This window comes from Lissotriton vulgaris, chromosome 1_1 (assembly GCF_964263255.1).
Source record: "Lissotriton vulgaris chromosome 1_1, aLisVul1.2, whole genome shotgun sequence".
Classification (NCBI taxonomy): Eukaryota; Metazoa; Chordata; class Amphibia; order Caudata; family Salamandridae; genus Lissotriton; species Lissotriton vulgaris.
Genome location: NC_141685.1, coordinates 112982109 through 113007010, shown reverse-complemented (window position 1 = coordinate 113007010; position 24902 = coordinate 112982109). Strand labels below are relative to the sequence as shown.

Here is a 24902-nt window from a genome sequence, read left to right as displayed (position 1 = left end):
AATCATTGTCTCAAACTGTTAGTAATCATAATGGAAGGTTAATTGAGCATGCTCAAGGTGAAAATAGCCTGCAGCAAATTAAATTAAATAACCCAGATCAAAAAGAGGGAGTGATGCAGGTAATTTTTGTGATGAAATATAAATCTAGGGGTAATAATGAAACAACTTGCAAACATCTGGGCCCAACACAAGATGGCAGGAGTATGCAAAGCATACATGCCTGAGGATTAATGGCCCCAAATCCTTGCCGTGGTATCTTGTCATGTTGTGGCTGAGTGTGCCATGTGATGTGGCAGGATATAGTGCTTGGTGTGATTTGGTCATTTTTGACCAGGTGGAGTGCTGGATGGTTAGGCAAATTTTGATTTTCTTTGTTTTTGGGATCGTGTGATATAGTGCAGTACCTACCGTATGATGTAAATAAATTACATTGCTAATATACCATAAGGATGTGGGGTGAGTGCTATTAGGGCCGAAGCCTTGCTGATTATATGCAGAATAACAGGTCTGGGTGGTCACTACTGACTAGAGCAGGTTAGCAGCTGCACAGGTCTTGGGCATTGATCTTATTGAGGATAATATGTGACAGGCACTGAAGACTGGAGCTGGCTAGCAACAACGCTGGCCTCTGGTATTCATTACAGGCAGGGCAACAATACATGTCAATATTGAATGGAACTGGTTGGTAGTAGAGTTGACCTCTGGTTTTGAATATTTTCAGGATTTAAGGTACAGGGGTCACTACTGACTGGAGTTACTTAGCAGGATAATAGGTCTCAGGGAGCCAATACTGACTGAAGCTGGTTAGTATGATCACTAGTCCCAAGGTGCTACTAATGACTCAAGTTGGCTATAATGATAACAGGTCCTAGGGGCCAATACTAACAGGAGCTAACTAGTAAGCTTACATACAGGTCCAAGGTGCCACTACTGACTGGAGCTGGCTAGAAGAAGTGAAGTAGTGTGGCTCACTGGTTAGAGGCGGCAGACCCGAGAGCAGAGGACGGCCCGGGACCAGGGTTCGATTCCCGGCGCGGCAGGTTTCTGGACCAGGGTCAGCGGACTCGATAATTCTCTGGCCTCGGTGCCCACTCTGATCAGCGATCACACTCGGCAACTCTGGGCATTAGCTTGCCTCATCTTCACTAACGGCCCCACCAGACCGCCGGGGATGCCTGGTCTCACCCTGGAGATACCCATTAAGGGACCATCTCTCAGGGAAGCCAGGAAGGGTTTCGCAGCGGTCGAAGCGCCTTGGGACCCTACGGGTAAGTAGTGCGCTATATAAAGGCCTATACATTACATTACATTACAAGAATAACAGGCCCAAGGGTGGTGGGGTGCGAGTGGCACCAGTGACCGGAGTTGGCTAGAAGCATTGACAACATTTGGTATTGATTAAATACAGGATTCCAGGTCACAGGAGGCACTGCTGAACACAGCTGGATAGCAGCAGTGGTGGCCTCTAGGAGGAGGAATTGAGAAAACATAACTGGATATACTGGTTTCTTTTATACCGATAATTGTTTACACATCATACACATCAATGCCACAACCTGCATTGATATATTACATTACCAAATTACAATCTTCTTATATTAATTTGATGTGTCTGTTCGCCTTAATATGCCTGCAAAGTTATATGATTCTATTAGGGCCCAGAACCATTTTATTTAGTGATGTCCATCTGCATACTTTCCTGCACCTTGTAGTAAATTGAATATTGACAAACGGAAGTGTTATTTCCAGAAACAGTGAATTCTGCAGGTTGTCTGTGTATCTTTTATCTGCACCTCACGGACTCCTCACATTCTCTCGAGAGAAGATCCTGCCTCCTACTCATTAGTGTTGTTTCAGTAACTGTTTCTATCACGTGTTCACGTTTCATTGACTTGTATTAGGAAAAAAGTGTATAAAATACATTGTGTAGCATTAGCATTATATACTCCAACTTGCTTTAAGGTGGATGCTGTCGTCCATTGCAAAGACAATTGTCACTTCTTAGTTTGCTTGGCCTTTTGCTATTTTTGCATTAAATGTATGATAGATGTCTTCGCCTCCAGGTGTGTTGTGTTTCATTTTACATATCATAAGAGATGACGCGGAAATTGACAATCCAGTGTACACATTCTTCATATAAATCAACTCACAGTATACTGTTCTGGAGGTTCAGTCCCACAGACATTATCTCTAACTGAACACCATGGGAAGCATGTGCTTTTCAAACCAGTTGCCGTCTGATGCAGCGTCTTCGCTATTGGATAAGTCAATATGTCCTGAATTTTAGGAGGGTTATCGTATCTAGTGCACTCTGTTAGACAGTGCTCACCTGTGGTAGTAAGATGGTAATAGGCACCTTATCACCTATGCACGGTGCAGGGCTTTGAGTTACAGAGCTCCTCACGCTGTGGAGAAGATTAGGTCACATTTACCCATTTTCCCATATTTGGTCCTGATGAAATGCCAACAGATTGCTCCATGACCACACAAGGCATGAAAAACGTTGACCTGAAGTATAGACCCCAGCTTACCAGCAGGTCCATAGGTGATTGACACTTTCACACAGTGATAGGGGCCATTAGTTCCTCAATTTCTCTGCCACCGTTTTTAATCTCAACATGGACCAGGAAGATCACATTAACCGCATCGATGCGGATGACGGAACCGCTCCGTCATTAGCCGCGGTGTCGCTGTTATTTCGCGCCTGCACGGCGCGTTCTATTGAGCGGGCGGGGCCATGACGGAACAGCTCCGTCATCAGCACAGCTCACCCGAGGCTGGTGACGGAGCGCTTCCGTCACCAGCGTGTGGGCGCTGAGCGCCCCCCCCGCCCCCTTAGCGCTGCGGCGGAATAGCTGCCGCAGCAAAGGGGTTAACTATATTGTGGCAACTGGTCGATAGTTGATCTTATATTCAGGCTTCACCAATCTCACTTCTTTTGACACAACATCCTCTGTCCTACTATGCTCATCGGCGTACTTAATAAAAGATGTGCGACAAAGTGCCCTCTAGGGGTGCCCGCCAGGCATTGTAGTGCTGGCCTGGTGAGGAGTATAAACCAATGATGAGGCATGTCACCTTCAGGTGAGTGAACGCAACTTGTCTTAAAAGCACATGCTTCCTAGGGTGTCTGCGTTCAGTTACAGATAATGTCGCTGGGACTGAACCTCCGAAAACAGTATACAGTGATTTGACTGTTCTATGTTGCTGCTACAAGCTCCTTACCTGTGCGAGTTATCTGAAACGATGCAGGGGCAGACCCAAACCAGCCACATGGTGAGATCAATGACAAATACTGAAGATTTAACAGAGCTTCCAAGCTGGAAACCATTACTTAATTGACCTTCAAAATAAAAGACACGTTTTTAGTATTCTGGTGACTCATGACCATAAAAAACAAAGATTATAAATTCAATATTGTGTCAAATACTTAAAAAATGGAACTGGATGTGATGAATCGGATTCTGTCCCGGGTCATGCGTGACACCTTCCACCACTATAGCCTTATAGCCCGCCGTAGCGGGCTATACCGGCTATTAAAAGCCCGCTGAATCGTTAAAGGCCCGAGCCGAAGGCGAGGGACTTTAACGAAACAGCGGGACTTTAATTGCCGGTATAGCCCTGCTACGAAGGGCTATAAGGCTATTAGAACATTCTGCCAACACAGGGCAGAATGTTCTAACAAATTAAACAAAGGGTTCTCGAAGCTCGAGGGGATATGTATCCCCTTGAACTTCGAGAAGCCTTTGTAGAACATTGGAATGTTGCTCTGCGGGCCTTTACCGGCCCGTAGTAGCAGGGAGCACTCCATTGACTGCAATGGAGCTCCCAACATTCCAATGTTCTAATATTGCTTATGGGACTTCTAGTTTTGTTTTTCCCATTAAAGGATGGGCTCTAAAGTCCCAGTGTTCTAAGCGATGTTGGTCAAAATCAGAGGCCTGACGGAGGATGAAGTATGACACTGCTCTGCTTAGCAGTGAGATGACTGACAGTTCCCCAGCCCTTCCATTCTTTGACAGACAGAGGCTCGTCAGCCGTTCATATTTTCTTGCAACGAGAAAGAAACTTTTATTGCAGCTTGTGTCACTGAAGAGATAAAACGCCTGGGCGTGTTTCATTAACTACTGACAAACATGAACAATCAAGAACATGAGTTTCTGGAAAACTATCAAGCACCCAATCAGAATCAGCCGCCCTTCACACCCAGGAATTCTTGAGGCTTTGGAGAGGGTGAATTGCACGTGGTATAAGAGGAACACTACATCGACTCAAAGCTCACTTTTCAGGGATGTACTGAACTGCCAGCCTCATGGCACACTTAGCCAGCTCTTCACCTCCTCCTCCTCAAACTGTTGACCAGCTATCAGGGCAAATGAGCGTGCAGCAAAGCCTCGCTGGCTTGATTCCACACAGGACCAGGCAAGGTGGTCAACTCCGTGCTCCTCCAAGTCAGCAAGCACTCTGGTCGAGCCAGTCCTAACCCCACATGAATGTTCCCCATCTCAACTATTTTAATGGTCCTAAGTTATGTTTCTGCCAAATGATTGAGTCAAAAAATGAAAGGTTTTACTAGGAAGTGCTGAAAGAGAAATCATGAAGTTTTTCAATATTTCTGAATCTGCCACAGTACACAGGAGCATTATTTCTCTACAGCAGCAAATCATGTATGTGCCCTGTAGAAAGCACGTTTGAATGAAACATGGAATGCATTGCAGATAAAAAATTCATGCAACAACATAGAGTGCAAGATAACTTGTGTTATTATTCCAGCAAAACGAAATGCCATTTGTGTACGTCATTTTAAAGACAAACCCAGAAAAATGTATGGTCAGTGTTGTTCTTCTCCCAGGTAAATGACAATATCCATTAATGTGTCAGGAAATAACATACTATGAGAAATCCTACTCTATGGCAGGGTGCTGCCTGCCACTATATTGCAGGTTACTTCCAACATAATCTGATTTATACATACATACTCCAGGGTGCTGCCAGCTATCGGGTCTGCACACAGCAGTCTGGAGCCACTCAGGAAGGAGGTGAGCTCTTCATTTCATCTTAAGCCCTTAGGTTACATTCACAGCCTGATAGGTCCGGCGAACTTTATCTGCGCTCTAACTGTGCAGAGCAGATACACGTAGCCCAACATAGTCTGTGTTGTGTGCTGGGTGATGCCTGGCATCTTAATATCGTTGGCGGATGGATGAAGCTTTGATAAGAGCTGCTACAAGAAGAGCAGAGAAAAAGGACCACAGATCGCCACAGAGCGACAACTGCCCAGAATCTGAAGAAAGAACTCTGAAACAGCAAACCTCCTACACCCTGGAGATTCTCCAGGATAAGCAAATGATGGTAATGAAATGCAAACTGCAGCATTAAGGTCACACACTACAACATCTTTCCCTTTAAACCAAAGGTAACAACCTACAAGAAAAAACTAAACCAAAATCAACAAAACTAGAAAATGCATTTCCAAATGCTGCAAAAGAGAAACAGTTAATACAAATGAACAATATTAAACTTTGTTGGTACATTAGTAATGTGCTTACTTCTGGGCTTCACTCCATCTGCAGCAATAACGCTCTGAAAGGAGAAATTACGGCTGTGAGTCTCAGAGTCTTCAGTGTTACTGGTCTCAGTCACAAAGACTGTGGTGTTGGAAGATAACTTTCTCTTATTTGGGTTTATAGTTCCACTAGTCACGCCATCGCTTTTAGCAGACACGCTACTGTCAGCAGCATCATAACTTCAGGCAGACCAGCAAAGCGGATCTCACCACTCACACTGGGTGAATATTCAACAAGTACGGTCTCGGCTTACCAAGCAGAACAAAAGAATCGGGTCTCACAACCATACCCAGAGCCACAGTTAGCTTTGCCGTCACTTGAGCACACCCAAACATCTCAGCACTTAAGCACCAGTTCCAGGGGAGACCATCTGTGATGTCCTTGTTAACTTACACCACTCCTGGGTCAGCACAAGCAGCATGGTGGGCAGCGTCTAACACCGCTACCAAAACATTCATGAACATCCAAATCCTCGTCACCCAAACTACCCAAAAGTGGCTTTCTAGATCAGCATCCAGCCCTGTAGTTTCTGCCTCTGTGCACTAATTTGTTGCTAAGGTTGTAATTTTAAAAACAGCCTTAGTAGGGGGAGGAGCCAAGATGGCGACCGAGATGGCTGCGTAAACGCTCGGCTCCGTGAGCCTTCTCACCCTGCGCATACATCCTGGCAACCATCCTGAGCCGCAACGGCATATTTAAGTAGGCGAAGGACAACTTTCACTTACCGTTTGCTCCCGAGGCTTCTACGTTCGGCAGACCCGTTGCAATGTCCCCGACGGTTTTGCGGCCTTCACGTAGCTGGGACCAGGGTCTCGAGTGAGGAGAGTGGCCGGCCGCGATTGCGACAACAGCGGCCTCTGGTGATGGTGAGGAGTCGGCCGGTGGGAACCAAAGACTTGATGGCCGATGGCGACAGTGCCAACCCAGTTCAACTTGCGGAGACCCTTGTGGGCAGTGCGATACAGCAGGATCGAGGGGTGTGCACGACACTTGGCCCCCCATTCCAGTTTTTTGTCCGGGCATACTACCGACTTTTCCCGGAGTCGGCGGGCAGCTCCCAGGGAGCGGCAGAGATTTTGTTAAGTCTTTTGGTGACCCTCCGATGAGAAACCTGCCTTGACTGCGGGATCCCCGTGGTGAATCCTGTTCCTCCCTGGTGTGGGGCCCGGTCCCGAGGTGAGGTGGGGAAGGACGAGGCCGGATCAGCTAAGATGGCGGATAGCACCCGCTTACTCACACCTCATCTGGGCAGAGAAGTCGCTGTGTGTGAGAGTCCTGGGGTCTGGCACCACGAGAAAGAGCCCACGTCCAGAGATATACTGGCTGCATTAACAACTCTGCAAATGACCCTGATCCGAGACGCCCGGGATCTGGGAAGAAGGATGGCCGCCATTGTTGTCCCACCGCTCCACATCGGCGTGGTTCGATCTCAAGGAAGTGCCGATTTGCCCGCTTCTACGTCAGTGATGAATGCTCCAGCTACGCCTACGTTTGTGGAGAAGCCGATAGACCCGGTTCATGATACCGCTTTGGATAGATCTGTTGTATATGTGAGTGACTCGTCGGGCCCTTATCTGTTCGGTGGCTGAAGAAACAACATCGATCTATGGTTTGGGTTGCCCCGGCGGCGTTTCAACGCTTACCGGATTGTGTGACTCTCTCTTCCTGGCTGGTGAGATGGTGCGCGGACTGGAGGTTGTTTCCTGTGTCGATACTGACACAGACGGATTTCCGCCATACATATTCGGCTGGGTTTTGGGGGCTACAGTCCCATAGAGTGACGGCACTGCCCGGTCCGCCCGGATCGGTTGGACCTGCCACACTGCTCAATATGTCGATTGATAACTGGACGTATGTTGGTACTATTGATAGAAAAGGCCAGGGGTGAGACCGTCTAGGACATAGTGGAACTCATTGTTGGCTGACGGTGCTTAGGGGGACACTCAGCGGGGATGTTATTGATTGCGCTATTGATGATTATTGTTTACTGTGGCTGTTCTGATCCTGCTTTTAGGATGTTTACTGTGCGCGGTGGGTGAGGGGGGGGTCGGGTACCTGGATCGATGGCCCTCCTCCACATTTTTTCTTCTTTTTCTTTTTTCTCTTCTTCTATATTTCGGGTCTCTCATTTTGGGCGATAGGCACGCTGCTGGGGGGGGTAGGCCGTAGCCTTCTGCAGGGGTGCAGGGTGGGGGGTAGGGGGATGGGGTTTGTTAATTTGTTCCTTCTTTGTCTCTATGGCCCTTTGTCCTTCTTCTTTTTTGGTGTTGCTGTTTTTCATGTTTCCTACAGTCTGTATCGTTTTGAGGGGTGGGGTGAAGTTCGCCACAAAGTGTATGTGTTTTTTACATTTATCCTGACTCGTGTGACTTACCCCCATTTCTTCAACTGTATTCGCACTCTTTGCAGATTCCCGCTTCATGCTTGCTATTGTAGGAACATGTATGACCATATGGCATTGATTCTGAATTTTCTTTCTTTATTGTAAAATGAACCACTCAAATCCTGAACCATACGCAGTACGCTTGAATACAAGTTATATCCTGGACACTTATCAGACCCCGATTTTCGGGCTTCTGTATCTTTCTATACTGCTTTGCTGAACTCACGATTTGACTAGCGGCCGGCCGGGATGGTTGTAGGCCCATGCTTGTATTTACTTGAGGTAACAATAAAGGTTCTCAAAAAAAAAAAAAAAACAGCCTTAGTTACATTACAGGGGCCTTTCTGACACCATTATGGGTTCAAACCAAAGGGCTGTGGTCTCCCAACAGTCCGGATATACAATTATTTTACAGCCATAATTTCAGAAAAACTACTGAACAGATTTACACCAAATCACAAAAAGCACAATTTGCGGACCATGGTCTAGCTTCCTGCCGAACATAAGGCAATTCCATTCAGCAGTTTATATAGAAGTCTATGGAAAATGCATTGGGATTTTGCATTTTGGGACCCCCCCTTTTTCTCGGCCATCGCCTGATGGATCATCCCCCAACTTTCTATGCAAAAACTAATAAAAAAGGAGGATCTTTTTGGAAAGTTTTGTGGAGATTCATACTCCGGTCCCAAAGTTATTGGCAAGACAAAACGTTATTTTCCTATGAAAAAGCAGAAGTAACTAAATTAACCTAGTGGAATTCCTGAAAACAAGCTTTGACATAGCCAATAGGTCTCGTTTTGGGACCTTATAAATAGTTAGCCATGCAGCACATTTTCCTGGGTGCTACACCATCTACTGGTACTTCATGCACGCCTCCCACAATATATGGTGATAAAAGGTCCGCAGCCTGCAGTGGAAAGTGGAAAAACTGCTGAGGGGATAGGAAGTAAAGACATGTATTTGTTATAATCGCGGGCACTGTGAGGTTTATTTCCACATGACGCCTACACCCCCTTCCCTCGGCCCACCCCGCAGACAGTTACAGGCACAGCTGTAACACCGGGCAGGACAGGGCTATTTTGGCGTTTCCTCTCAGTTACGGCCCGCTGTCTGCAGCCCTTCTGGGGCTACGATTCAGTGTGAGATGCAGCTAGCGGGGATCTATATAATATGTATGTGGGGGCAGGAGAGGGGTCGGGGCTCTGGCGCCGGCCTTTCCTGCCCTAAGGTGCAGCCCCGTTTTCATCTGTGCAGTTTAATACTGCGGCAAGGTCCCATGGGCCGCCACAACTCTGCACATGAAACCAGTGAAAGCAATCCTCACAAAAAAACACACATTCCATGAGAGGATAGAAAAAACGATAAAGCTTTGCTGGAACAGAAGAACAGCTTGCCAGGGATTAGACCAAGCAGTCTAGAAAAAAGGAGAATAAGATCAGATGAAGCAGCTGCTTACTTTCTACCATATCCACGCAGCCACGGTTTATTTTTGCATCTGGCTTTCACTTTAAAGTGAAAGCCAGATGCAAAAATAAACACGCTGCGGAGCTTGTCTTTACGGGGCCATGTCTTTGAAACACATGGCCCCATAAAGATAAGGACCCTTTTGCGACAGGAGTAAGTCAGACGAGCCCATCCAAGTGGGCCGTCTGACAGAGAGAAAAGTCTCCCTAGGAAAAAGCTCTTTCCCAATGGCTGGCCACCGTTTAGCATAAACAGTGACGCCAGCCAATGGGAAAGAGGGGCGGGGCTTAAAGCCGTCTAGTGTAAGCTCCTCAAAAACATTAAATCTCGCGAGCGAGACAGCGCATGTGCGCAGCCACGCAGGCTCGACCTAAAAACAACACAGCCGGTAAATCTGGCTGTCCGGAAATGCAAAAAGGTTTACGGTAAGTAAAAAGGTTCCTTCACCAAGGCTAGGACTGAAAAAAAAAACAGGTGCTCCAATAAAAGAAAGTGCAAGGTGCTAGAGGGTATAAACTTGGGAGTGCTCAAAAGAAAACCTGATACAGAGTATTCTCTCCCTTTTCTTCAGGGTGAGAGACAATAGAGGCTAGCGTTCCATGCTGCCGCACTTCTTCCGTTACCAAAACATCTCAAGGCAACAGTGTATGCGGCATATTCATACCGGGCATATTCCCACAGGCGTGCATTCCTCCTGTCCCTTTTAAACCATGCCCTTCCTTTTCTACCATGCAGCAGATAAGGTTTTGTGTGCCCCCCCCTCCAAATACTAACCACAAGAACAATTCTATCGCCCCAGTGCACCCGCTCCACACCCCCTCTTCTTCCTTTCCTGGACACGTACCGCGGAAGCCGTAACTCACCGGAGTTAGGGCGGCATGTAGGCATCCTCCGGGGGCGTCCACCAGACCTCAGACCAGGTCTCGGGCTCCGCTGAGTCGTCTTCTTCTTCTTCCTGGATGGCGGCTTCAGTCGGAGCTTGGTCCTTCTCGTATCCCGGTAAATACTGCAGCACGTCCTCCAGTTTCTCCTTCCCTAGGTACTGCATGTCCAGTCTTTGCTCGCCGTTTTCCGTCCCACGGCCTCTTCCTGGAACTGCTCACCCGCTGACAGGTCCGCCCTTCCTATTCCCCCGAGACCTTCTCCCATTGGTTCTTTTCCTCTGGGCGTTCCTGTGGGGAAGAGGAGTCCGGGTTATTTAACCCTTGCATATCCCCTGGAATCCATTCAGCCGATGACAACGTTACTTGTGAGTCAGAGACGGGGTTTATCATGGTAGGGAAAGAGGGCTCCTCCTCACAGGTCCCAAAATGTGTTATCCCATGTAAATTTACATAGGAAAATTTAGACAAAGCTACAGCCCGAACTGCTGAACGGAATTACACCAAATTTGGCAAAAAGGTAAGTATTGGTCTAGAAAGTGTGCTTTTTTAGGTCGAGCCTAGTGCAGCGCGCATGCGCTGCTCTAGGAGAGGGCCTCTTGGAATCGCTACAGCTTTTCTTGAAGCTTGTGCTTGTTGTGCTCACACGCTATTGGGGTTTGTGTGCGTCATTCTAAAAAGACAGCATGCAACTGGGCAAAGGCGGGTGCATGTCCCACCTTTGTATCCACCCACGTTTGCGAAAGCAAGCAACAGTGGCATCTGTTTGGCATTATGTTTCCTATTAGCGCCCTCTCGGTTGCCGTGCTGCTGCGCTTGTTTAGGTTTTTTTTCTTCACTTGAGCTGTTGTCTGGTTGTATGTGAGCTGGGTTGCGTTACCCCCGCGAGCGCTATCCCTGGCTGTACTTTGGGCACCCCAGGTCGTGTCGCTCTTCTGGGCGGTCCCGTGTGTTGCAGACAGTCGGGCTGGAGCTTCGCGTTGATGGTCTTCCACATCGATTGATCCTTGCTGTTCAAGGAGATAGGCGGCAGGGGCTCGCGCTGAAGTTCTGTGCGAGCAGTGGGATACCGGTGAGAATGGGCTCATTTGCACTCATGAAGAGTTCAAAATCTTGATTTAGGAGCCCACTGAACCACAGCAAGGGTCTAGGGCCTGAGAAGCACCATTTGGAGCAAGGAACGCGATGAAGACTGGTCCAGGAGCTGCTTAGAAGCTTGTTTTGGCCCTCAGGCTCAGATTAGGAGGCCAAAAGCCTAGCCCACTGAGTCACTCGGGGGTCCCAGGTTCAAGATAGAGTTGCAGGTTTAGATATTCTTCCCCAGACAAGAGTGCAGCAGGTCAGTACAGCAGGGTGCAGTTCCTTATGGAGCAGCATTCCAGCAAAGTGGAACTCCTTGTAGCGGCACAGTAGTCTTTCTTCCTGGCAGTGTCCCCAGCTCTAGAAGTGTACTGAAGTGGTGGTGTCAATGTCCTTCTTTCATACACAGTTGTGCCTTTGAAGTGGGCCAAAACTTCTTGAGGCATACCTTTGAAGTGTACAGATGCCCTACCTTCCCTGCCCTTAGTCAGGACTAACTACAGGGGGTGTGCAGTTCTTTGTGTTGAGACACTACAGAGCCTATTCAGGCCTTCCCTCCTATCCTTCCAGTGATGTCCCTTGCGGTGGCAGGCTTGAGACACGTTCGAAGGGCTCCTTAAGTGGGTGGCACAAGCAGTGCTGCAGCCCACTAGTGGCATTTAGTTTACAGGCCATGGGCACATGTAGGGCTACCTAACTAGGGCCTTACAAGTAGATTAAATATGCTAAATGGACAGAAGTATATGTGACCATATTTTAAGAAGAGAACACAAGCACTTTAGCATGGATTAGCACCGGTAAAGTGCACAGAGTTCCAAGGCCAACAAAACAAATGTATCAAAAAGTAGTAGGAGGAAGGCATAAAGTGTGGGGATGACCCTGCAAAAAGGGCAGGTCTAACACAACCGCCTCCAGCCTAACGACAGGGGAGTTTAATCAATACCTTGATAGACTTTCCTGCTTAGGCGATAGAACGGGGACAGTGGCCCTCTACTTCAGAGGCACTCATCAGTTCTATGCCCCTTTGAACTCAGTTGGATACCTCTATCTACACTCTCCTGAGCCACGGAACTGACCCACGGGAAACTCTTCTCATCTGTGTAGCACCGAACCTTAACTTGTTCACAGATACTGATGAATTGCTACTGATCCTCCAGGCTATGAGGCATCAAACCTGTCAACCCCTTAAGAGTAGAGCGCAGTTATCCCGAACCATTACTTCAGATAGTCGCCACTCTTCCTTTTAACCAGGTGGGGAGCCAACCTGAATAAAAGTAATTCTTTGGACTACCCAACCTGTTTTCATAACTTTCCTTTACACCACATCCACACGTTATAGGTCCCTTACCTCCACTGCACCAAACAGCAAAGGACAAAAGATCTCTGCCAAAGAGTCCCTCTTTGTGGGCCCGTCAGGTCTTGCAGCGCCGACCCAACGAGGCGCAGGCCCAAATGATGGAGCATGGCACCTAGCTGGCTGGGTGTGTGAGGGCCTTAGTTCCGAAAGGAGAAAGTCCCCTCCCGCCGATTATTTTAGGACTGCCATGCCTCTTTGCGACAATACACATTATTGACCTCTCTTTACTTCTCTTGACCCACCTAATCAATCAATCATTCATTTGTAAAGCACATTACATACATAGTAGAAGGTAAATATCATGCCAATGGAGCGTGGAAACGGGGATTGCTGCAGCCAGGCTCACGCGCCTTGCAGCTGAGCCTTGTTTTGTGGCACTCACGGACTGTATGTGGCAGAACGACAGGACTGTGTGAGGCCTAAACGAACGGCATGCTGTTGGGACTTAGCCCTTTCTCCCTTTTACTTACCCTCCTTGCGCGTGCCGTTCCCCTGCGCGCTATTGGCTAGTGTCCAGCTGGAATGTTGACAGCTGTGTATTCGTTGACAGTTGACAGTGACAGTTGTTGCTTTCCCTGCTAGGCTGCACATGCATAAGGTGTGTTGTCTTTTATGCCATTAAATAACTTAATCTACTGCCAGTCCCCTGACTCTTACTTTACAATTTGGCGACGAGGACGACGGACAACACGCCAAAGGAACCCGACGCGTGAAAGAATATTAATAAATGCTGAAGGAAATTTACAGAGATGAAATGAGGAAAATAACGGGAAAGGAAAAAAAAATAAAGGTGTGGCTTAACGGTACGTTAAAACGTGGGCAGGGAGCAGTGAGCAAACAAACAAATGAAGAAGAGAAGCGTTTGTTGGCATATTAGAAGAGATTACATTTATGGAAGTGAGATTAACGTATAGAAACTGAGGCACAGCGGAGTATAAAAAAAAAAGCTGAGCATAGCGGAGTTTCATCTGGAAGCGCTGGTGAGAAAAATGTGAGGAAATCGTAAGAAGGCATCGCATTGCGAACTCCAGCGTGGAAACACGAAGGAATCTCAGGAGAAATACGAGCGTAAGGAAGGGTGAGTGAAACTCTTTAAAAAGGAAAATAATTGAAAAAGCTTTACCGTGTTAAAACGCAGAACAGGCTTATGGTGAAGATCTGAGGTGATGTGAAGACTCCACAAGTGAAGTGCGCAGTCGCGGTACTTGACGTGACGTAATGCGCGAGTAGCCATTTTGGAAGGAGAACTTTTACAGTCTAGTTGTTACACTGGATAATAGCTTGGCGTGAAACGGACATTAAAGCAAATATATATGACTTTAATCATTAACCACGAAAAAAAAGTGTGCTGCAAAAGTCGTTTAAGGCAATTATAGAAATAGCGCAAATTGACTGTTAACCGCTTCAGCGCGGCGCAGATTCCTGCGCTGTGCTGAACGTTCCATTGGGCTTATGGAACCATGACGGAACGGTTCCGTCATGAGCACAGCTCAACCGACGCTCATGACGGAACCGTTCCGTCATGAGCATGGAAGGGGTTAACATGGCAAATAGCAATATTTACAACCTGCAACCACCCAAACCTTTTATAAAAGGTGCTGGAGCTCCAATTATCAATTGAGAAGAGTGGAACGAGTATTTTATTAATTACATATCAACTTTCGATAAGGAGGATGAGCCTCTGAAACCAGAGGAGAAGAAAAAGATCTTATTGCACAGCCTGGGTGCTGGAGGTTTGAAATTGTACAATAACATTATTAAAACAAGCATTAGAAATGCAATAGGTCTCGGATGTATTTGAGTTAGAGCTAATGGCATTGTAAATGGCAATGTCTTTTAGCCATGTGTTATGGAGTGTATGCATGTGGTGTGTAGTGGAATTATGTGGGTTAGATTCGAATTATAGCAATGGTGGCTCGCTGCATTTTAGATGAATATGTTTAAAAGTAAAGTGCACCATACTGCGATGAACGCTGCACTCTCTGCACTCACTCTGCTCTCACTCTGCACACACTCTCACTCTGCACCCACTCTGCTCTCACTCTGCACACACTCTCACTCTGCACTCATTCTGCTCTCACTCTGCACACACTCTCACTCTGCACTCATTCTGCTCTCACTCTGCACACACTCTCACTCTGCACTCATTCTGCTCTCACTCTGCACACACTCTCCCTCTGCACACACTCTCCCTCTGCACACACTCTCACTCTGCACACACTCTCAATCTGCACTCATTCTGCTCTCACTCTGCACACACTCTCCCTCTGCACACACTCTCCCTCTGCACACACTCTCACTCTGCACACACTCTCACTCTGCACTCATTCTGCTCTCACTCTGCACACACTCTCACTCTGCACTCATTCTGCTCTCACTCTGCACACACTCTCCCTCTGCACACACTCTCACTCTGCACACACTCTCACTCTGCACTCATTCTGCTCTCACTCTGCACACACTCTCCCTCTGCACACACTCTCACTCTGCACTCATTCTGCTCTCCCTCTGCACACACTCTCCCTCTGCACACACTCTCACTCTGCACACACTCTCACTCTGCACTCATTCTGCTCTCACTCTGCACACACTCTCACTCTGCACTCATTCTGCTCTCACTCTGCACACACTCTCCCTCTGCACGCACTCTCACTCTGCACTCATTCTGCTCTCCCTCTGCACACACTCTCCCTCTGCACACACTCTCACTCTGCACACACTCTCACTCTGCACTCATTCTGCTCTCACTCTTTACACACTCTCCCTCTGCACACACTCTCACTCTGCACACACTCTCACTCTGCACACACTCTCACTCTGCACTCATTCTGCTCTCACTCTGCAGCACTCACTCTCACTCTGCACACACTCTGCACTCACTCTCACTCTGCAGCACTCACTCTCACTCTGCACACACTCTGCACTCTCACTCTGCACTCACTCTCACTCTGCAGCACTCTCTCACTCTGCACACACTCTCACTCTGCACTCATTCTGCTCTCACTCTGCACACACTCTCACTCTGCACACACTCTCACTCTGCACCCACTCTGCACTCACTCTGCACTCACTCTGCACTCACTCTCACTCTGCAGCACTCACTCTCACTCTGCACACACTCTGCACTCTCACTCTGCACTCACTCTCACTCTGCAGCACTCACTCTCACTCTGCACACACTCTCACTCTGCACTCATTCTGCTCTCACTCTGCACACACTCTCACTCTGCACACACTCTCACTCTGCACACACTCTGCACTCACTCTGCACTCACTCTGCACTCACTCTCACTCTGCAGCACTCACTCTCACTCTGCACACACTCTGCACTCTCACTCTGCAGCACTCACTCTCACTCTGCACACACTCTGCACTCACTCTCACTCTGCACTCACTCTGCACTCACTCTCACTCTGCAGCACTCACTCTCACTCTGCACACACTCTGCACTCTCACTCTGCACTCACTCTGCACTCACTCTCACTCTGCAGCACTCACTCTCACTCTGCACATACTCTCACTCTGCACTCATTCTGCTCTCACTCTGCACACACTCTCACTCTGCACACACTCTCACTCTGCACACACTCTGCACTCACTCTGCACTCACTCTGCACTCACTCTCACTCTGCCGCACTCACTCTCACTCTGCACACACTCTGCACTCTCACTCTGCACTCACTCTCACTCTGCAGCACTCACTCTCACTCTGCACACACTCTGCACTCACTCTCACTCTGCACTCACTCTGCACTCACTCTCACTCTGCAGCACTCACTCTCACTCTGCACTCACTCTGCACTCACTCTCACTCTGCAGCACTCATTCTCACTCTGCACACACTCTGCACTCTCACTCTGCACTCACTCTCACTCTGCAGCACTCACTCTCACTCTGCACACACTCTCACTCTGCACTCATTCTGCTCTCACTCTGCACACACTCTCACTCTGCACACACTCTCACTCTGCACACACTCTGCACTCACTCTGCACTCACTCTCACTCTGCAGCACTCACTCTCACTCTGCACACACTCTGCACTCTCACTCTGCACTCACTCTCACTCTACAGCACTCACTCTCACTCTGCACACACTCTCACTCTGCACTCATTCTGCTCTCACTCTGCACACACTCTCACTCTGCATACACTCTCACTCTGCACACACTCTGCACTCACTCTGCACTCACTCTGCACTCACTCTCACTCTGCAGCACTCACTCTCACTCTGCACACACTCTGCACTCTCACTCTGCACTCACTCTCACTCTGCAGCACTCACTCTCACTCTGCACACACTCTGCACTCTCACTCTGCACTCACTCTCACTCTGCAGCACTCACTCTCACTCTGCACACACTCTCACTCTGCACTCATTCTGCTCTCACTCTGCACACACTCTCACTCTGCACACACTCTCACTCTGCACACACTCTGCACTCACTCTGCACTCACTCTGCACTCACTCTCACTCTGCAGCACTCACTCTCACTCTGCACACACTCTGCACTCTCACTCTGCACTCACTCTCACTCTGCAGCACTCACTCTCACTCTGCACTCTCACTCTGCAGGTTTCAGAAAGCTCTCCACCCATCAGCGCGTCGTCATCGACTACAGATTCCACACTTACACTCCCCCACAATAAGTTTTAGTGAGGTACATAATTTGCGCCACAGTTCTTTTCCATGGTCAACAAGCCTCCTCTGCGGACATCCAATTCAAAGTCTATATTCCCGATAATTTACATTAATTTGACTAGTAATTAAACTATTGCCTAACGTTTTCCAAACACAGTTTATATGTGATTATCCAGTGCGCAGAAAAAAATAATTTCCGTTTACACTCCACAGAAATTGAAAACAGCACTTTGTTTAAAACAATAATTAAAGGGTCGTGTCACAGCAATTTGATCCGGATTTAAGTAATTGTCACCCCCTATAAACATATTTACCATAGGGATATTTTGCAAAGTGCCACGAAGCCGCAAGCCACCGGCAGCTCTGAACAGTAAACTGAGCTTAGCCACAAATGGACTATGTCTGTTCAGAAAGAAGTGATTTAAACAAACAACTATGTCTGGATTTGCAACATCAGAAGTGAGCTTCAAACTAAAATACTTGCTCACACAAGTCACACATTCCACATTGGCAGGTTGCGGGGGCCGCCGTGTACTATCCCGCACGCTGCAGAGAGTTGGTAAACAATCGGATTTAAGGGGTGGGAGGGAGGACGTTCCAGAAAGTACTTTTCAGATAAATAAACAAATAACGTAACTGTTTAAAATGTAGAACACGGTGTAGTCGTCAGGAGCGTTCAATGCATCAAAGAGGCTGAGCTATAAAATTACAGACCTTGAAAGTGTGTCTATATCTGTCCTAGAAACATAGTGTGGAAACAGTGGACTCAAGCTCTTGAACGTGGTGCTGTGTCAAAGAAAGTACAGTCCTGGTGTATTACAGAGCCTCTGGGCGGGTACTTTTCCAAATGGCAGGTTTGTGTTTTTTTCATTCATTTACTGCTGCCTTTCCCTCGCCTGCAGCCACATGTGAAGAAGAGAGAGGCAGCGCCCGTCTCATCACCTGCCAGGGTGCCTTACACCCGCCGGGCCCCAGGGACGCGGCACGCATTGAGAACTAACACAGACCCACCCGGCCGCGCCCCCTTATCGCACAGAGGAGGTGGTGATAACAATGCCGGGTCTGTTCCATTCCCCGGTACCCAGTGGAGCCAGGCGAACACAAATGTATCCTGGCCCTTTTCGCAGAGCTGGGCAACTACTACACGCAAACAGGTTAATCGAAGTTTCCCTGGTTCTCCGAAGACGTGGTAGGTGCAATTTGAGAACAACAAAAACACAGCACGAAATGCTGCTAAAAGTGCAGTTTACAGACAGGGTGACATGTGCTCATATGCTAACACGTAGGAAGGCTCACGTGAGGAATTATAAAAAGATGACGAATATCTGGATAGGCATTTTTCAGAATAAGCAACATTTTAATTACAAAAAAAAGGAAGGGTGTTTGGTCGCGATCTTCAGCTGGAATGCATGCATGGGGGCACGTATACAATGAGAAAACAAGCGGCACTTCAACGGATCGCGAAAGCGATCCAATTGTAAAACAAGAAACGACTTAGTTATGGAATAGACGGGGACAGGCTTAAATATTCGGGACGTGTAGGCAAGATGACTACCGTCTGCTATTTCGGAAAGGACGGAAAGATTGGGGAGGTGATGGGCAACAGTACGGCGTACAGTCTCAGGTTAATGCGAGTGATGGTTATCTGCATGTGTGTGACAGGCTGGCACTTCGGACGGGACACATGAGCGTAGTGTGGCCGGGACTTTGGCGGTTTCGTTTCGTCACTCGGGAATGACAGTGCTCTGACTCGTATAAACAGTGTTAATCACAGATAAAAATATTCTTGTCCAAAAGGCAATTTATGTAGTGAAGAGAAAAAGCAACGCTTTTAAGCTTGAAGCATAAGCTTCTTCCACCGCATGGCTGGTGCATTTTACCAAGTCCAACTTGACTACATAAAGATAAAAAATAAACTGCTCGTTTCAAAACGTGCCAGGCGAGGTTACAAACAAGAAAGCCGTTAAGGCCTTTCTTGAAATACGCAATCATACAAGCCAACTTCCTTGTTCAGGGAGGGGGGGATGTTCCATTTTTAGAGCTGGGCGAGCCGCAGAAGGCTGCAGCCAGATAGCCCCGCCTCTGTCTTCAATTACCGCGGGCCCTGACAGCTGGTAATTGAAGAAATATGCCCTTCTGCTGCGCGTGTCCGCGCGTAATATGCACTTGGCGGAGCAACTCTAACGCCTATGGCCTATTGCGTGCTCTCTTGTAAAAACACACGCATGCGAGGGCCAATTGCCATGCAGCTGGCAAAAAAAACCAGCAAAAATCACGAGCTTTCTGGAATTCGGTAGGTACGATTTTCAAAGCCCTCAGAAAAGGACTCTTAGGCCACGCCCACTTCGTGGGACGTAGGTCGAGCCCTAAAAAGACATGATGGTGTGGATAGAAATGTATATGATAATGCTATAGAGGATTTGGATAGCTACTATAAACCTATGGTGTGTGTTGCTGTCCATAAGTACAAATTCTACAGAAGGAAACAGGGTAAAGACGAGAGCATTGATGACTATGTAGCTGCTTTAAAGAATCTGGCGCTATCATGCAAATTTGACAATATGCACGATGACCTCATAAGGGATCAAATAGTCATGTGTGCCGCTAATTTTAATATACAAGATGCTCTGTGGGCCAAAGGTGAGAAACCCCTACAACAGGTCATAGATGTGGTCAAAAAGGCAGAACTTACGGGTCGATGTGCTAAGAAAGTCATAAATGAAAACAAGAGTAAGAGACTAATGTGGTTGCTAAAGTAAGAGGAGCAAGGAAAAAATTTGTGAACTATAAGAGCAAAGGAAAGGATAGTCCAAGAACCAGCAGTAAAGAAAGAAGATTTGAGGAATTAAGATGATATCGTTGCAGCAGCAACAAGCACTTGGCAAATGACTGGAACTGCCCGGCTGGAAACAACAAATGGAGCAAGTGTGGCTTAGTTGCACATTTTCAGAAAGCTTGCAGGAGAAGTGGAAGAGCTAATGTAAAATTGGTTCAAGAGGTTGACGAGGAAGAGACTAACTCTTTTGATGATTCGGAATACAATCTGTGTGTTGGAGGTAACAAATAATAATGGAGATGGGAAGAACAATAAGAAGAAACCTATGTGCAAAGTGGAGTTAGGGGGAATAGAGCTTGAAATAACTGCGGACTCAGGTTCAACATGCACTATTGTTAACCGCGAGGTGTGGGAGAAAAAAGTTTTGTAGTGCATTAGGAGGGAGAAAGGTAAGGCCGGATATTACTTTGAAAACTTTCACTGGAGAACCTAGCGAGCTAGTTGGTTTCAGGGAATTAACTTTCATGTTTAAGGGAAGAGAAAAGAACAGAAAATTGTATGTGGCAACCACTGGTCCATCAGTACTAGGATGGAAAGACCAGAGGAAGCTCGGCATTACCCTTAACCCCAACAGCTCTGAGCCGGTCCTAGTTGTGCAACAGAACTCTCTATCTGACTGTGATCTTCTGGGCAGATTTCCAAGTGTATTTAACGGGAAGATTGGGAAGCTTAGGGGCTTTCAACACAGAATAAAGCTGAAAGAAGACGCCATCTCTTGCCTACATAAGGTAAGACACATATCTATTACACTGAAGGAGGAAGTTAGGGATGAGATTAACAAATTATTGGAGTCCGACATAATCGAGCCAACGGAATCGGCTGAGTAGGTCGCACCCTTGGTGGTCGCTAGAAGACCTAACAGCAAGCTGAGATTGTGCATGGACCTGCGTGATCTAAATAAAAATATAGTGGTTGACCAGTACCCACTACCTAGAATCGGGGAAATGTCGTCACTCACCAAGGGAATGAGTGTGTTCTCAACTATTGATCTAGCCACAGCGTACCATCAGGTACCATTACATCCAGAGAGTAGACACCTTACAACTTTCATCTCACCCTTTAGGGGTTTCAGGTTCAAAAGGGTACCCTTTGGTATAGCGTCGGCTGCAGCGTTATTTCAAAGACTTATACAAGAAATCTTCAAAGGAGTTAGGAACATACTCATCTTCCAGGATGACATTTTGGTGATGGGTAAAAATCAGGAGGACCATGAGAGCAGGCTCCTACAGGTACTTAAGAAATTGGAGAAATGTGATATGACAGCGGAATACAAGAAATGCAAGTTTGGAAAAAACAGCGTAACTTACTTGGGACATGAGATAACTCAAGAAGGAATAAAACCAAAAAAAGAACTCATAAAGGCAATTAAAGACACACCGGTTCCAGTGAACAAGGAGGAACTAAGAGCATTCCTAGGTTTAGTAGAGTACTACTCTAAATTTGTAAGAGACTTCTCAGCAAAAACATACCATATAAGATCACTACTGAAGAACAAGAATAAATTTGAATGTCACGTGAGTGTGAAGAGAGTTGCAAAAAACTAAAAAAGGAAATTTGCGAAGCACCACCCTTGCAAGGATTCGATGGTGAACTGGAGTGCGTGATCACCACTGATGCTAGTGGAAAAGGAATAGGGGCCGTACTCTCTCAAATAGAGAAGTCTGGAAAGGAGGTGGCTATCGCATTTGCTTCCCGCTCTTTAACAGAAACGGAGGAAGGATACTCCGTAATCGAACGGGAGGCACTGGCGTGTGTGTGGGAAATGGAACATTTCCGCCAGTACATTTGGGGCAAGAAAATCATTCTGAGATGTGACCACAAGCCTCTAACCAAGGTGTTAACGGTGAAAGGATTGTACAACGTGTCACCTAGGTTGGCACGCTTATCCAAAAGACTTCTGGATTATAATTACGAGGTACAGTACTTGCCGGGGGTCAAAAACATAGTGGCGGACTTTCTCAGCAGATTGCCACTACAGAACGTGGAGAAACAGGTACAAGATGAAGATTTGTGCGTGGCAAGCATCAGCAAAGAATTCCCTACCATTCGGAAAGATGAGTGGACCCAGGGTTATCTTAAAGACACAACCTTACAAAAAGTACGGGAACTCATTGTTAAAGGTTGGACAAGGAAGAAATGTCAGGAAGTTGAGTTAAGAATATTTTGGGAATTAAGGAATGAACTTTCCGTGGAGGACGAACTCATCCTGAGACAAGGAAAAGTCGTACCACCCAAGACGCTAAAGAGAGTGAGTAATTAAAATATGCCAAGAAGGACATTTAGGGGTGAACAAAACAAAACAAAGGATTAAAAGTTGGTATTGGTGGCCAGGCTGTGACATAGAAATAGAGAGGGCTGTAAGAGACTGTGATGATTGTGAAAATGCTGACAAGACACAAACGACCCTAAGACCACCGCTGCAACCATTGGCTTGCCCAAACATGCCATGGGAAAGGATCTGAGTTGAGATAACTGGACCCATAAAATGGCAGGATGAGCAAGTGTACATACTGGTTTTGGTGGATCACCTGTCCAAATGGCCAGAATTAAAAGTATGCAGGAGGGTGGATACAAGTGATCTTTTGACATTCTTGGACGATGTGTTCACTAGGGGTGGAATCCCTAAAACCATAGGTAGTTACAATTGCAGTCAATTCACTTCAGACGCTTTTAAGAAGTTCGTAGAAAGGAATGTCATCACCCACAAGACAACCTTGGTCTATCATCCGGCGGGAAATGGAGACGTGGAAAGATTTAATAGGGTGATAAAAGGAACCCTTCCAATTGGCTAACAACAGCGGCAAGTGTTGGAGAAGGGAGGTAAAGAAAATGATTTGGGGGTACAGAATTACACCTGGAGAAAAAACGTTGGTGAGCCCATTCGAAATTATTAGAGGAAGAACCCCCATTTCTAAAGACAATATTTGATGGCTCAAGTCAGCGAGAGTGACTGAATGGCGACAAAGTGAGGATAAAAAGAGTGGACATGTCGTCAAAGGTGATAATAGATCTTCAGCACCGTTGGATGTGGTTGAAGTTTATTGTAACTCAGCATTACTCAGTGATGGAAGAATTTGGCATGCCTCTAGAATGGCTGTGTGTCACGTACCAGGAGTTAAGGAACGTGAAGGAAAAGAACAAGGGGACGTGCAGGAAAGACGCAAATTAAAAGGGTTGGAAGATGAGGAAGACGAGTCCGATTTGGAGGATAACAACCAGATTACACCCAAGGAGGACCAAGAGACCAGAAGGAGTCGGGACAGCGATCTCATTGAATCCATTGGTGCAGACAAGAATCTTCGCTCTGATGAGTCAGTTGTGTCCCAAGGCAACTGGGAGACCAGTACTACGGAAACCAAACTAGAGACATCGGAGAGCGGGTTGGTGGATTGTAATCTCAGTTCAAAGGAGACTGGTAACTCTGTGTGCGCTGCAGGTACAGCCCAGGTTGACACTGAGAGTATGACCAGGAGTGACGTTGGAGAAGCAAGCGCTAACACCAGTAGCTATGGCCGCATTCTGAACCAACCCAACAAGTATAAAGACTTTGTTTGTGATTGACTCTCTTTAACCCCTTCGATGCTGATGACGGCCCCCAGCCGTCATGCATCACGGGGCTCGTGTGCTGATGACGGCTGGGGGCCGTCATAAACTGCCCACTCGCGATTCTGACGCACAGGCGCAGAATCACAGCCGCGCCCAAGGGGTTAAGTCATTACAGCTTTGTTGTTGAAATAGTTTAACCTTTTGTTCCGTAGGGAAAGAGATGTGTTGGGACTTAGCCCTTTCTCCCTTTCACTTACCCTCCCCAGCGCGTGCCATTCCCCTGCGCGCTATTGGCTAGTGTCCAGCCAATGTTGACAGCTGTGTATTCGTTGACAGTTGACAGTGACAGCTGTTGCTTTCCCTGCTAGGCTGCACATGCACACGGTGTGTTGTCTTTTATGCCATTAAATAACTTAATCTACTGCCAGTCCCCTGACTCTTTACACATGCATAGACAAGGTTTGCTCTGTACCCTCTGGACTCCTGTAAACCTAAACAAACACCAGGAATCAGACACCAGGGACATCACCTGGGATCACAAACACACTCACAGGGAACAGGGTTACATGGAATGGTTTCACTATGACGATGTCATTGTCTCTCTTTTGTTGCTTGTAAATAACAACACATTTTATTTTTGGGAAAATATAAAATCCAATAAAAATATTATTTTAAAAAAACAACACACACACACACATGGTTGGCGCTTTGAGGACACCTCACCTCTCCTTGAGCACCGGTCAGTGGGGGCTGCGGGGCCTGGGGAGAGGGGGGGCACTGGGGGCCCGGCTGCCTGAGAGGAGTGTGTGGGGCCCGGTGTGTTACTGCCCCCGAGTGACGCGCGCGCTCACGCCGCTGCACGAGCCACCATAGCACGTGAGAACAAAACAATTCATAACAGCTGCGCACGCGCAGCACCGCGCGTCACATGTGCGGAGCGAAGACACTACTTCCTGGCGCCGAGTTAGGACCTTGCACTAAGACAGACTGTGAACTGCCCTGGACAAAGGACGCTCAGCCTCACTGCGCCTGCGCAGAGCAAAGAGACTCCCCACTCCCCCCCCATAGAGCAGCCGAACCGAAGAGCTCTGCGCTTCAATACATCTCACCCTGTGCTGTGGCGCGAGGCGCCTCGTGCTCCGCGGCT

General features: G+C 47.4%; 1 protein-coding gene across 1 annotated transcript in view; it reads right to left on the bottom strand.

Annotated features, from left to right (window-relative positions):
* The window catches only part of LOC147737662 (uncharacterized), a 50267-nt gene that overhangs the window by 8802 nt on the left and 16563 nt on the right, over positions 1–24902 (bottom strand). Inside the window, exon 2 of the mRNA XM_086924797.1 lies at positions 3226–3343. The gene's annotated coding sequence lies outside the window, so the exon portion shown is untranslated. The remainder of the gene's footprint in view (positions 1–3225; positions 3344–24902) is intronic.